Source organism: Pleurodeles waltl, chromosome 4_1 (assembly GCF_031143425.1).
Source record: "Pleurodeles waltl isolate 20211129_DDA chromosome 4_1, aPleWal1.hap1.20221129, whole genome shotgun sequence".
Taxonomy (NCBI): domain Eukaryota; kingdom Metazoa; phylum Chordata; class Amphibia; order Caudata; family Salamandridae; genus Pleurodeles; species Pleurodeles waltl.
The window spans coordinates 171704909-171718415 of NC_090442.1; positions in this window are offsets into that span (position 1 = coordinate 171704909).

The window sequence follows — 13507 nt, forward strand, 5'->3', positions numbered from 1 at the left end:
GACTGTCATCCACTTGTGAGACTGTGGCTTTGCACTCCCCAGGATGTAACAGTGGGCAGCCCACCCACTGTCTGGACTTGTGAGACTGTGGCTTTGCACTCCCCAGGATGTAACAGTGGGCAGCCCACCCACTGTCTGGACTTGTGAGGCTGTGGCTTTGCACTCCCCAGGATTGAACAGTGGGCATGGAGGCCCCTCGTGGATCTGGCGTTGTGCACTCATCTGGCTGAGGTGCCCCCCCTTCCCTTCCCCCTGAGGTGCCTGTAGTTTTGCTATCTGATGCCCCTGCAGTGTTCTCTCCGTTGGAGTCAGGTATCCTGTGTCGTCTTTGCCCATGTGATTTGGGCCCAGTGGTCCACGAACAATGCCTGCTACAATGCTTGGACTTGTACATTTATGTATATAAGAGTTTTTGATGTGTATATATATTTTTTGGGCAGTAATACAATATATTCCAATGTTTAGAATCATTTCCTTTTGTCTTTGCATTCTTCCAGGGGGTTTGGGGGGTGTCACTCTGATGTGTTGCTATGCATTGATGTGTGTGTTGTAGTGGGTGAGGGTGAGGGTGGGTGTGTCGCGTATGTGTGTACCCGTAATAAGTTACCCTCCCCCTCCCCTGTGTCGTAGGTGCAGTACTCACCGTTGTCTTCTGCGCCGGCGTTCGTGCTCCTGGAAAAGGAGCAGGAAGACTATCGCTGGGAGTATGTGGAGTTCGGGTTCCATGCTGTCCTGATTCCTCGTGGGCTGTATTCCTCGTGTTTTTATCGGCGGGGCTACCGCCCCGGAAAAGGTGGCGGATTGGTAGGTTGTGATACAGTGGGCGGTACATTGTCTCCCGCCTGTCTGTTGGCGGTGACCGCCGCGCTGTTTGTTTGTACCGCCGTGGCGGGCGGTGTGTTGATGTGGCGGTCGCTGTTGGCGGTTTCCGCCAGGGTTGGAATTCCATTTTTTTTTCCCGCCAGCCTGTTTGCGGTTTGGCCGCCGCTTTAACACCGACTGCCAGGGCTGGAATGACCACCTCAGTTTGCTAAGTTCTGGCAGAAAAAAACAGTGGAGATATCCAGGGTTGTTTTATATTTTTGTTCACTATGTTATTAATTAGTGCTGTGCTATGTGAATTTTGTATAGCGTATGTGCGTGTATGACTTTTTAAGTGTCTGTGATCTAAGACTATTCTGTGAGAATGGTTGGGTTTTGCAACGGGGAATAATGGATTATTATTTCAGAGACACAGGGCTCAATTACTCCCTGGTACTGAAGCTGGGTGAGGATCTCCTTCACTAGACCTTTAGCTTCATGTTTAACAGGCTATTGTGGCTGAGGCTGGGGTGTACACCTGATAGGTATTACAAGGTATGGAGAATCCTTGCCCCAAGATTCATGATTGTGGTACAACGCAGGTGCCTGCGCTAAAGTCCAGTTGACAGCGTAAGCTTGTTTTACCGCTTCTGTAACAAGATCAGAGACAGAAGGCAAAATGACATCTTCCCCATATGGGAGTTTACAGACGTGCTCGGGATGCCAGTCCCTTTCGGCCAGTAGGATACCACAACTAAGTTCATCCCAGAATATCACACTAATGGTGTGCTCTACGTCGCTCTCAATTTGGATATTTCAATCATAAACCCTTTTGAGTGGGAGAACGCACCCATCCGCAGTCTCAACTGCAATGCCATTGTCGCATCCAGATGATCTTTCAGACTCTGGGGACATATCGTGACCTGTGCTGCGGTGTCTAACAGTTGCAAAAACCACAGAAGACGTGGGTCTCTTGCTCACTGTGCCACTGGATTCAAGCTAGCCTGGCTGATGAAGGGTGATACCCTGAAACCGGTCCCAGGATGCTTGTTTCCGGTCCAGGGAGGACCTGGCTTGGCAGTTGGGGCTGGACTGTTCCCATGAGGAACAGGGTCAAGACTGATTTGCATATGGCTGGGTCCAAACTAGGGTGGCATGGTGAGCAAAAGAACGATGGATTAAACCCAGATCTGTGACTGGGGGTGAGTGTTTGCGTTGTTCAGCACTCCGTCCATCATCCTTTTTTGTTGCTAAAGTTGCCCTATGTTGGAAGGGTATGCCCAGACGTGGGTCCCTTGCTCACTGTGCCACTGGATTCAAGCTAGCCTGGCTGATGAAGGATGATACCCTAAAACTGGTCACAGTATGCTTGTTTCTGGTCCAGGGAGGACCTGGCTTGGCAGTTCGGGCTGGACTGTTCCCATGAAGAACAGGGTCAAGACTGATTTGCATATGGCTGGGTCCAAAGTGGGGTGGCATGGTGAGCAAAAGAACGATGGTTTAAACCCAGATCTCTGACTGGGGGTGAGTGTTTGCATTGTTAAGCACTCTGTCCATCATCCTTTTGTGTTGCTAAAGTTGCCCTATGTGGGAAGGGTATTCCCAGACATGGGTCCCTTGCTCACTGTGCCACTGGATTCAAGCTAGCCTGGCTGATGAAGGGTGATACCCTGAAACCGTTCCCAGGATGCTTGTTTCCGGTCCAGGGAGGACCTGGCTTGGCAGTTCGGGTTGGACTGTTCCCATGAGGAACAGGGTCAAGACTGATTTGCATATGGCTGGGTCCAAACTGGGGTGGCATGGTGAGCAAAAGAATGATGGATTAAACCCAGATCTGTGACTGGGGGTGAGTGTTTGCATTGTTCAGCACTCCATCCATCATCCTTTTGTGTTGCTAAAGTTGCCCTATGTGGGAAGGGTATGCCCAGACGTGGGTCCCTTGCTCACTGTGCCACTGGATTCAAGCTAGCCTGGCTGTTGAAGGGTGATACCCTGAAACCGTTCCCAGGATGCTTGTTTCCGGTCCAGGGAGGACCTTGCTTGGCAGTTTGGGAACAGGGTCAAGACTGATTTGCATATGGCTGGGTTCAAACTGGGGTGGCATGGTGAGCAAAAGAACGATGGATTAAACCCAGATCTGTGACTGGGGGTGAGTGTTTGCATTGTTCAGCACTCCATCCATCATCCTTTTGTGTTGCTAATGTTGCCCTTTGTGGGAAGGGTATGCCCAGACATGGGTCTCTTGCTCACTGTGCCACTGGATTCAAGCTAGCCTGGCTGATGAAGGATGATACCCTAAAACTGGTCCCAGTATGCTTGTTTCTGGTCCAGGGAGGACCTGGCTTGGCAGTTCGGGCTGGACTGTTCCCATGAAGAACAGGGTCAAGACTGATTTGTATATGGCTGGGTCCAAACTGGGGTGGCATGGTGAGCAAAAGAATGATGGATTAAACCCAGATCTGTGACTGGGGGTGAGTGTTTGCATTGTTCAGCACTCCGTCCATCATCCTTTTGTGTTGCTAGCGGTGTCTAACAGTGTCACTGCCCACGTCTTGTTCTTCAGCAATGTTCTCAAGTGTACTGGTGTAAGGAAATGCCTCCTTGGCATGGTTACCCCCTGACTTTTTGCCTTTGCTGATGCTAAATTATGATTGAAAGTGTGCTGGGACCCTCCTAACCAGGCCCCAGCACCAGTGTTCTTTCCCTAAACTGTACCTTTGCTTCCACAATTGGCACAGCCCTGGCACTCAGACAAGACCCTTATAACTGGTACCCCTGGTACCAAGGGCCCTGATGCCAGTGAAGGTCTCTAAGGGCTGCAGCATGTCTTATGCCACCCTGGGGACGCCTCACTCAGCACATGCGCACTGCCTCACAGCTTGTGTGTGCTAGTGGAGAGAAAATGACTAAGTCGACATGGCACTCCCCTCAGAGTGCGATGCCAACCTCACACTGCCTGTGGCAAAGGTAAATCACCCCTCTAGCAGGCCTTACAGCCCTAAAGCAGTGTGCACTATACCACAGGTGAGGACATATGTGCATGAGCACTGTCCCTACAGTGTCTAAGCCAAACCTTAGACATTGTAAGTGCAGGGTAGCCATAAGAGTGTATGGTGTGGGAGTTTGTCAAACACGAACTCCACAGTTCCATAATGGCTACACTAAAAACTGGGAAGTTTGGTATCAAACTTCTAAGCACAATAAAAGCACACTGATGCCAGTGGGGAATGTATTGTAACATGCACCCAGAGGGCATCTTAGAGATTCCCCCTGAATACCAATCCGACTTCTATTGTGGGGCTGACCAGTTTCTGCCAGCCTGCCACAATCAGACGAGTTGCTGGCCACATGGGGAGAGTGCCTTTGTCACTCTGTGGCCAGGAACAAAGCCTATACTGGGTGGAGGTGCTTCTCACTCCCCCTGCAGGAACTGTAACACCTAGCGGTGAGCCTCAAGGGCTCACCCCTTTTGTTACAGCGCCACAGGGCATCCCAGCTAGTGGAGATGCCTGCCCCTCCGGCCACTGCCCCCACTTTTGGTGGCAAGGCTGGAGGAGATAATTAGGAAAACAAGGAGGAGTCACCCACCAGTCAGGACACCCCCTAAGGTGCCCTGAGCTGAGGTGACCCCTGCCTTTAGAAATCCTCCATCTTAATTTTGGAGGATTCTCCCAATAGGATTAGGGATGTGCCCCCTTCCCCTCAGGGAGGAGGCACAAAGAGGGTATAGCCACCCTCCAAGACAGTAGCCATTTGCTACTGCCTTACCAGACCTAAACACACCCCTAAATTTAGTATTTAGGGGCACCCCAGAACCCAGGAAATCAGATTATCCAGTATTGGATCTTTCATAAATTCACATGCTTGAATCATCCCCGTCGTCGAAGTGGGAGTCCCACGGTACATAAAATAGCAATAATTAACTAATACATTGTTTTTCCCTATAGGCTATAATGGAAATACCAGCCACACATATAGCCTATCCAAGTCCTTTTGTGAAAAGGACCCAAACCTGCCTGCTGGCCAATCAGGCACCAGCACCCTCTAGAACACTCTCCAGAGAAGCTCCTTCCCTCAGATTTTCTACTGCACATCGTGTGAAGGGAGTCTCCCTGAGCTCTGCTCAGTTTTTCTACTTCTTCAGGAGCATTTTCTCTCAAGAGAACTCTAAAAATGTCGGATTCTTCTAGAGAAGGCCTTTTCCGCCCTTGCAAGACCTGTGGAAAGAAAAGGCTCCATGTGGATGATCCGCATAAAGACTGCTTGTATTGCCTTTACCCACAACACCAGGTGAAGGACTGCAAGATATGCCGTACTTTTTCCACAAAAACTCTCAGAGACCGTGAGGGTAGACTTCTGACATGGTTACAGGCAAAATCCTGTACTTCATGTGAGGAGAATGGGTCAGAAAGGCCACACAAAAGGCCCAAATCTGAGGACCTGGGCCAGGCAGAAAGATCTAGAAAGAGGCAGAAATTACATCATGGAAAATGCTTGCAGACTTCAATTTCTTCTGAGCCATCCTCTCCTCGTCAAAAGAAGGAGTCGTCCCGTCTTTCTCCTTCCTCTGAGGTTTCTACCTCTAGAAAGGTAACCATTAAAATTAAGTTGACGACGGCACCATCGTTGACAACCGTGACGACGACGACGGTGTTTACATCTACTGTCTCCACCACCTCGTCGACGAGACCATCGTCAGCAATGACTACCTTGACGTCAACGGTAAGGGCTCCTATTTCCTCTATCAAACCTCCGTCGATGAGGATTTCAGAAAGGAGTACGTCGCTGACAACATCAACTCCTTCGTCGACGACAAAATCGTCGTTGATAACATCGTCAACGAAAGCACCATCAACTACAACACCACCAACTACAGCGTTGTCGGCTGTCTCACCGTTGACGAGACCACTGTCATCGACACCATCGTCGACTAGACCGTCTTCGATGGAAAGATCATCCCTGATAACAATACCGTCGACAGCACCATCATCATTGACACCATCTCCTATGCCATTGGTGCCTGTGAGACAGATAAAGGCTATTCCTACCTCTTCCAGGTCTCCTGATCTTTGGGCCTTGGTCAAGATCACATCTCTGCCCAGATCAGAGACTTATCCTACAGACACGTCACCAAGCAAGGTGTCAACTTTATTACCCAGTCATTTCCTGGATTGGGAGGAATTGGATGAGGGTCCATTTGGAGATGCGCACAGCCCATCCCAGTTACATGTTAAATACCAGGAAGAGGACGACGATGATGAGTATGATCAATACCAACCATATTACTCACATTAAGAACGCTATTACCAACAGCCTCAGCCAAGATACTCTATACAGATGCCTGCCTCCTTAATCCAGGACTTACAATTAATGTTGCAAGATTATAGGAGGAGGTTCCCAGTTACATCAGAAGATCAACCACCACCTCCAGCTTCTCCTGTTACACCAAGAAACATCCCTCCACCTCCAGCTACTCCCAGGATGACACCTCATTCCGTTTTAGCTGCCCCCCTTGGAGATGAAGGTTCCACTTCAGGGGAAGAAGAGGAAGAAGGAGAGATATCTACCCCTCAGCATCCCACTGAGGAATGGGATGACTACTTAGCCCCCACTCCTTCTCCACCACCTCCTCGCCCTTCAGATTCTCCACCCGAGGATATAGGTGGTTTCCCCAACCTAATGGACAGGGCTGCCGCACGCTTCCACCTTCCAACATCTGTTTCACAGTCAGAATGCTTCCTCCATGATTTTAAGGAACAGTCAATGAAGTCTGTAAGGTCCATTCCCATTATTGACTTTATATGGAGCAAGGGTACCAAGATCATGCACAACCCGGCAACAGTCCCACCAATGCAACAAAAGTTGGTAAAAAAATACAAGGCAACTCAGGACTCTCCAGCATGTCTCACTGGTCACCCAAAACCGGACTCTGTTATTTCGCAAGCGGCTCAAAGGCATTCTAAGAACCCGTCTACACCTATCTCTACTCCTCCAGATAGAGAAGGAAGGAGATTAGATAATGTGGGCAAAATATTCTCCTCCATGTCAGAAATTAGTGTTAGAGCAGCAAATTCCTTGGCAATCCTGGGTCATTATGACAGACAAATGTGGTCGAATATGCAACCTTTCATTGATCTCATCCCTGAAAGAAAGCAAGTAGATCCTCCAAGAAGGTGAGTGTACGTCCTATGAGATAATCGACTGCGCTCTAGATATAGCCTCCACCGGCTTTCGTCAGCTGGCTGGTGCTGCAGTGTTACGCCGCCTAGGTTGGCTCAAGGCCACATCTCTCAGACCGGAAGTGCAGTCCAGAATTCTCGACATGCCTTACGATGGAGAATCTCTCTTTGGCAAGCACGTAGATGACGCGCTGCAGGCCATCAAGACCGACACAGACACTGCCAAGTCCCTAGGTACCTTGCAGTACCAGAAACAGCCCTTTCGGGGTGCAAGAGGAAGAGGATTTACCTCATTTCGAGGTTCCTTTCACAGGCAGTACCAGAAACCCCAATATAGGCCATCCTATCAGCAGCAGTATAAGCAACCATCCACGGCCTCATACGCCAGACAGGGAGGAAAGAGAAGACAGGGTTCACAAAACAGAGATCAACCCAGAAAACAATGATCTTCACCAGGCACCGGCTATGCTTCCCCAATGTTCACACAATTAACAAATAGGAGCAAACATCTCCATTTACATCCAGGAGTGGAAGAACATAACATCAGACAAATGGGTGCTGGATATAGTGACAAAAGTTCATACCCTGGAATTCATACAAAAACCACTGCATCATCCACCAAGAACGTCCAGACCGTTCCATCTTCGTCTGCTTCAGCAGGAAGTATTCCTTATGCTTGCCAAGGGAGCTATAGAAAAGGTTCTAGTTCAGCAAAGAGGTCTTGGGTTCTATTCCCGTTTCTTCCTGATATAGAATAAGTCAGGGAAATGGAGACCGATACTAGATCTAAGGAAACTCAACAAGTTCCTTCGGAAACAATCTTTTTGGATGATCACGCTGTCGGATATCCTGCACCTTTTCAATCCTGGAGATTTTATGACAACAATGGATCTCCAGGATACTTATTTCCACATACCAATACATCAGAAACATCGCAAATATCTCTGGTGCCCATTATCAGTTCAAAGTTCTCCCATTCGGTCTGAAGTCAGCTCCACGAATCTTCACAAGTTGCCCCAGGCACAGGTTTTCTCCGCAACAGGGGTTTCCAGGTGTTTCCATACGTGGATGACTGGCTCATAAAAGCTCCTTCTCCACTACTAGCCTCCAGGGCTACAAACGCTTGCCTGAAGTTATTCCGCAGTTTGGGGCTAACAGTAAATCTACAGAAGTTGGTCATACTTCCCTCATGCAGAAGATTCTTCCTGGGTGCAGAATTAGACACCATCAAAAACAAAGCATACCTCACTCCGGCATGGCAGCAGAAACTAACCAACTTAGCTGTCAATATTTCCACAAAAAAGTTTGTTTCAGTGCGACTGTTCAAGTCACTTCTGGGCATGATTTCCTCAGCCATCGTCCTAGTTCAACTGGCAAGATTGAGAATGAGACCGTTACAAGAAGAATTACAGCTCCAATGGACCCAGTCGCAAGGGTCCTTCGACGACTTAATAACTGTTACGCCAAGAATTCGCCAGGCGTTGAAGTGGTGGTCTCAGACCAACCATCTCTCCCAAGGTCTTACTTTTCTAACACCAATGACAGATTTTATCATCACCATAGACGCTTCCTTGGAAGGCTGGGGAGGCCATTTACAAGACATGCGCATTCAGGGAAGATGGTCGGATCTTCAGAAAGGAATGCACAGAAACCTGTTGGAATTGAAGGCGATACACCTCACGCTCAAGGCTTTTCTTTCACGCATTGCAGGGTCCTCAGTGTTGGTCAGGACGGACAACACAACAAGTATGTTTTATAACAACAAGCAGGGAGGAACAAGATCCCTCTCCCTCTCAAGGGAAGCTCAATCTCTTTGGGACTGGCTCAAACTGCACAATATTCGCCTCAGGGTGGAGCACCTGCCAGGGGTCAACAACGCCCTAGCGGATTCTCTCAGCAGGACGGACGACAACTGCCACGAGTGGGAACTCAACCAGAAGATACTCGACAGCATCTTCCAATGCTGGGGTCAACCGATCCTAGACTTGTTTGCCACCAATCTGAATGCCAAATGCCAGTTCTACGCCAGTCAATACCCACTCCCGGGGTCGTGGGGAAATGCTCTTTTGATGAGATGGTCCGGGATCTTTGCCTACACTTTTCCCCCATCCCGTTGATCCCCAGACTCCTCAGGAAGATGAAGTCCGAATGGTGCAGGATCATTCTCATAGTGCCCAGATGGCCCAGACAGTACTGGTACACGGAGCTTCTACTCCGGTCCGTGTCCAATCCGATGCACCTTCCCTGCAACCAAGACCTTCTCACGAAGAATCAGGGTCAAATTTTTCATCCTGATCCAGCATCTCTTCAATTGCACGCTTGGCTCCTGAGTTCCGAGAGTTTCAGGTTATGAACATTGATCAGGAAAGCAGACGGATTTTATCTAGGGCTCGAGCGGAGAGTACAAATAAGACGTACAAGCTCAAGTGGAAGAGATTTTGTGTTTGGTGTTCTCAGAACAAATTCCACCCTTTACAAATTAAGCTTGAACAAATTCTCTCGTACCTTCTCACACTCTCTTTGCCATGCATCCGTCAAGATTCACCTAGCATCTATAGCCTCTTATAGGCGCTCCGCTGATATGCCTTCAATTGGCTCATCCAGAATCATTAAGCAGTTAATGAAAGGCCTCTTCCGCACTTTCCCTCCGGTGCGTCCTCCTCCGCCAGATTGGCATCTGAATATAGTCCTGTTTCAGCTCATGAAACCTCCTTTCGAAACTATTCACAGGGCAGAACTCAAGTACATCACATGGACGGTGGCAACCCTGCTTGCTCTCACTTCCGCCAGGAGAGTCAGTGATATACAGGCTTTTACTACTAAAGAACCTTTTCTGTTTTTTTTGGATGACTTTGTTATGCTCAGGACCAACCCCAGATACATTCCCAAAGCGCCATCTTTATTTCATCTCAATGAGCCCATGATACTACGAATCTTTTTTCCAAATCCAACTACAATCGCAGAAAAAACTCTGCATTCTTTGGACATCAAAAGATGCCTCAAATTCTACCTTCAAAGTACCAAACAAATCAGGAAATCAGATCAGCTCTTGGTATCTTATTCTCTTGGACGACAAGGAACAGGGGCCACCAAGGCCACTATAGCCTAGTGGATTTCCTCTACAATTCAGTTCTGTCACAGCAAAGCAGGAAAACCGTTGACTAGGCGCACGAGAGCCCACTCCACGAGAGCAGTCTCCACATCGGCTGCTTTGTTTCAGGGTATTGCCCTGGATAAAATATGCCAAGCTGCGACATGGAAGACTACGCACTCCTTTATGCAGCACTATTGTTTGGATTCCTTGCAGAGAACTGACTCTTTACTTCGACAAGCTGTTCTACGTCATCTCTTTCATTAAGGTGAGACCTTTCCTTGGCTGTGTAGAAACTGTTTTATATGCAAATAGTCCATAATTGCTATGCAATATACTTTGCCATGCTTCTTTATCTATATATATATATATATATATATATATATATATATATATATATATATATATGCATGCATATATATATAATAATATATATATATATGGATGTTCAGGATATAGGTGTATATATATATATATATATATATATATATATTTATGTATATTTGTTCAAAGTTCATTATACAAGATTTATGAGCTAGCTATTTGATACAGGTTTTAGAGGATTTCTATGCTCGCACCCTCCATCCACTACGAGTATAATGTTTATCAACAGTACTGCTGGCTATTCAGATTCAAGCATGTGAATTTATTAAAGATCCAATACTGGATAAGAAAACAAGTTACTTACCTGTAACTACAGTTATCCAGTATTGGTATCTTTCATAAATTCACATGCGACCCACCATCCTCCCCTTAGACGCTCGCATTTCCTGTCAGGTTCTAATCTTAACCACTCTCGTGCTAGAAAATATGAGGGAAGGAGCTTCTCTGGAGAGTGTTCTAGAGGGTGCTGGTGCCTGATTGGCCAGCAGGCAGGTTTGGGTCCTTTTCACAAAAGGACTTGGATAGGCTATATGAGTGGCTGGTATTTCCATTATAGCCTATAGGAAAAAAATTGTATTCATTAATTATTGCTATTTTATGTACCGTGGGACTCCCACTTTGACGACGGGGATGATTCAAGCATGTGAATTTATGAAAGATACCAATACTGGATAACTGTAGTTACAGGTAAGTAACTTGTTTTCTTCCCGCAACCTGAACTAAAGAAGAAGGACTGCTGACCTACAAGCCTGCAGAGACGATGGAAGACGACAACTTCAATGGCCCCAGCCCTACTGGCCTGTCTCCTGACTCAAAAACCTGCAACCAGCAACGCATCCAACAGGGACCAGCGACCTCTGAAGCTTCAGAGGACTGCCCTGAATCTCAGGACCAAGAAACTCCCGTGAGCAGCGGCTCTGCTCAACAACCAGCAACAAACTTGCAATTGTTCTGCAACTTCAAAGACCTCACTGTTCCCGCCGGAAGCGTGAGACTTCACACTCTGCACCCGACGCTACCGGCTCGAGATCCAGAGAACCAACACCACAGGGAGGACTCCCCGGCGACTGCAACCCCGTGAGTAGCCCGAGACAACCCTCCTGGACCCCCACAGCGGCGCCTGCAGAGAGAATCAAGAGGCTCCCCCTGACCGCGACAGCCTGTAACAAGGGACCTGACACCTGGACCAAGCACTGCACCCGCAGCCCCCAGGACCAGAAGGAACCAAACTTCAGTGCAGGAGTGACCCCCAGGTGACCCTCTGCCTAGCCCAGGTGGTGGCTGGCCCCCTGTGCCCTGCCTGCACCTCTAGAGTGACCCCCGGGTCCCTCCATTGAAACCAATACAAAACCCGATGCCTGCTTTGCACACTGCACCTGGCCGCCCCTGTGCCGCTGAGGGTGTGTTTTGTGTGCCTACTTGTCCCCCCCCAGTGCTCTACAAAATCCCCCTGGTCTGCCCCCCAGAGGACGTGGGTACTTACCTGCTGGCAGACTGGAACCAGAGCACCCCTGTTATTCATAGGCGCCTATGTGTTTTGGGCACCTCTTTGACCTCTGCACCTGAGAAGGCCCTGAGCTGCTGGTGTGGTAACTTTGGGGTTGCCTTGAACCCCCAACGGTGGGCTGCCTATGCCCAGGAACTGATACTTGTAAGTGTCTTACTTACCTCACAATCTAAACAATACTTACCTCCCCCAGGAACTGTTGATTTTTGCACTATCTACTTTTAAAATAGCTTATTGCCATTTTAACAAAAACTGTATATGATATTGCTCTAATTCAAAGTTCCTAATTTACCTGTGCGGAGGACCTTGCATTTTATGTAATACTTCAAATCTTGAACTTATGGTTCTAAAAATAAATTAAGAAAATATATTTTTCTATATAAAAACTATTGGCCTGGAGTTAAGTCTTTGAGTGTGTGTTCCTCATTTATTGCCTGTGTGTGTACAACAAATGCTTAACACTACCCTCTGATAAGCCTACTGCTCGACCACACTACCACAAAATAGAGCATTAGAATTATCTAATTTTGCCACTATCTTACCTCTAAGGGGAACCCTTGGACTCTGTGCACACTATCTCTTACTTTGAGATAGTATATACAGAGCCAACTTCTTACAACTGGCATTTTTAATTGACAGTGCTGCCACCTTTTTCTTTTTAAACTGTGGCTTTTGTTGTGGGGACTTGTCTTCTTTTTTGTCTGAAGACTGTGATGAGTCTTTCTTCTGATTCACGTTTTCAGGCCATCAATGAGGAGGGCCCCCTCTCTTGCTACATCTATCCAGTGTGTCCTGAAAGGAACAAGAGGGTCGTGAATTATTATATCTGTCAGGAGCTTTTATATTTTTCTCTATTTCTGAGAGTATATCTCCTGTCGGAGTTCTCCGGGTGTGGAGAATCTGCTTTCTGATTCCATCCATCTTTAAATTGCTTTTGTTTATCCCAGCACTTTTTAGAACCCTCCTGTGCTTGCTTAGTATTTTCCTTAGGGGTGGCACTTTGTATTTCTAGCTTTTTCGGCTTGGCTCCCAAACTGTCCCGACCTGTACTGGTATAGGTGTCAGAAATTATTTTCAGTAGCTGTTTCTCCTGGTCCAAATGTGGAATCCCTCGGAGGCGCTGTCGTATAGCCAGTGCTACCGCTTCCCCTTTAATGTTACTGAGTATTATTGAAGAGACTCCGTTGATGTTACGCATTAATTTCATCCCCAACTCTAGGGCTGGATTTGTTTTAACACTTCCGATAAACTGGCAAGTGTTGTGGTGCCATGTGTGGTAGCATAGATTACAGCGAAGACTGTACCCCATGTGGCGCAGTCATCTACAGAGGGAACCTTCCCGAAGGGCAAGCATATTGTGAGAATTCTGTTTTTCCTGTGGTCCCATATGGGGAAACACAGCTTCCAGCTGATTCGTTTTCTGGGTTATCCAAAACAGGATTTCTCTCATTCTGTGGGTACCTTATCCATGATAGTATGTACTGTTTGTGGTTTAATCCCAGTGTCCAATTGGTATCCAGCAGGTGCTGGTGGTGCTTGACGCAC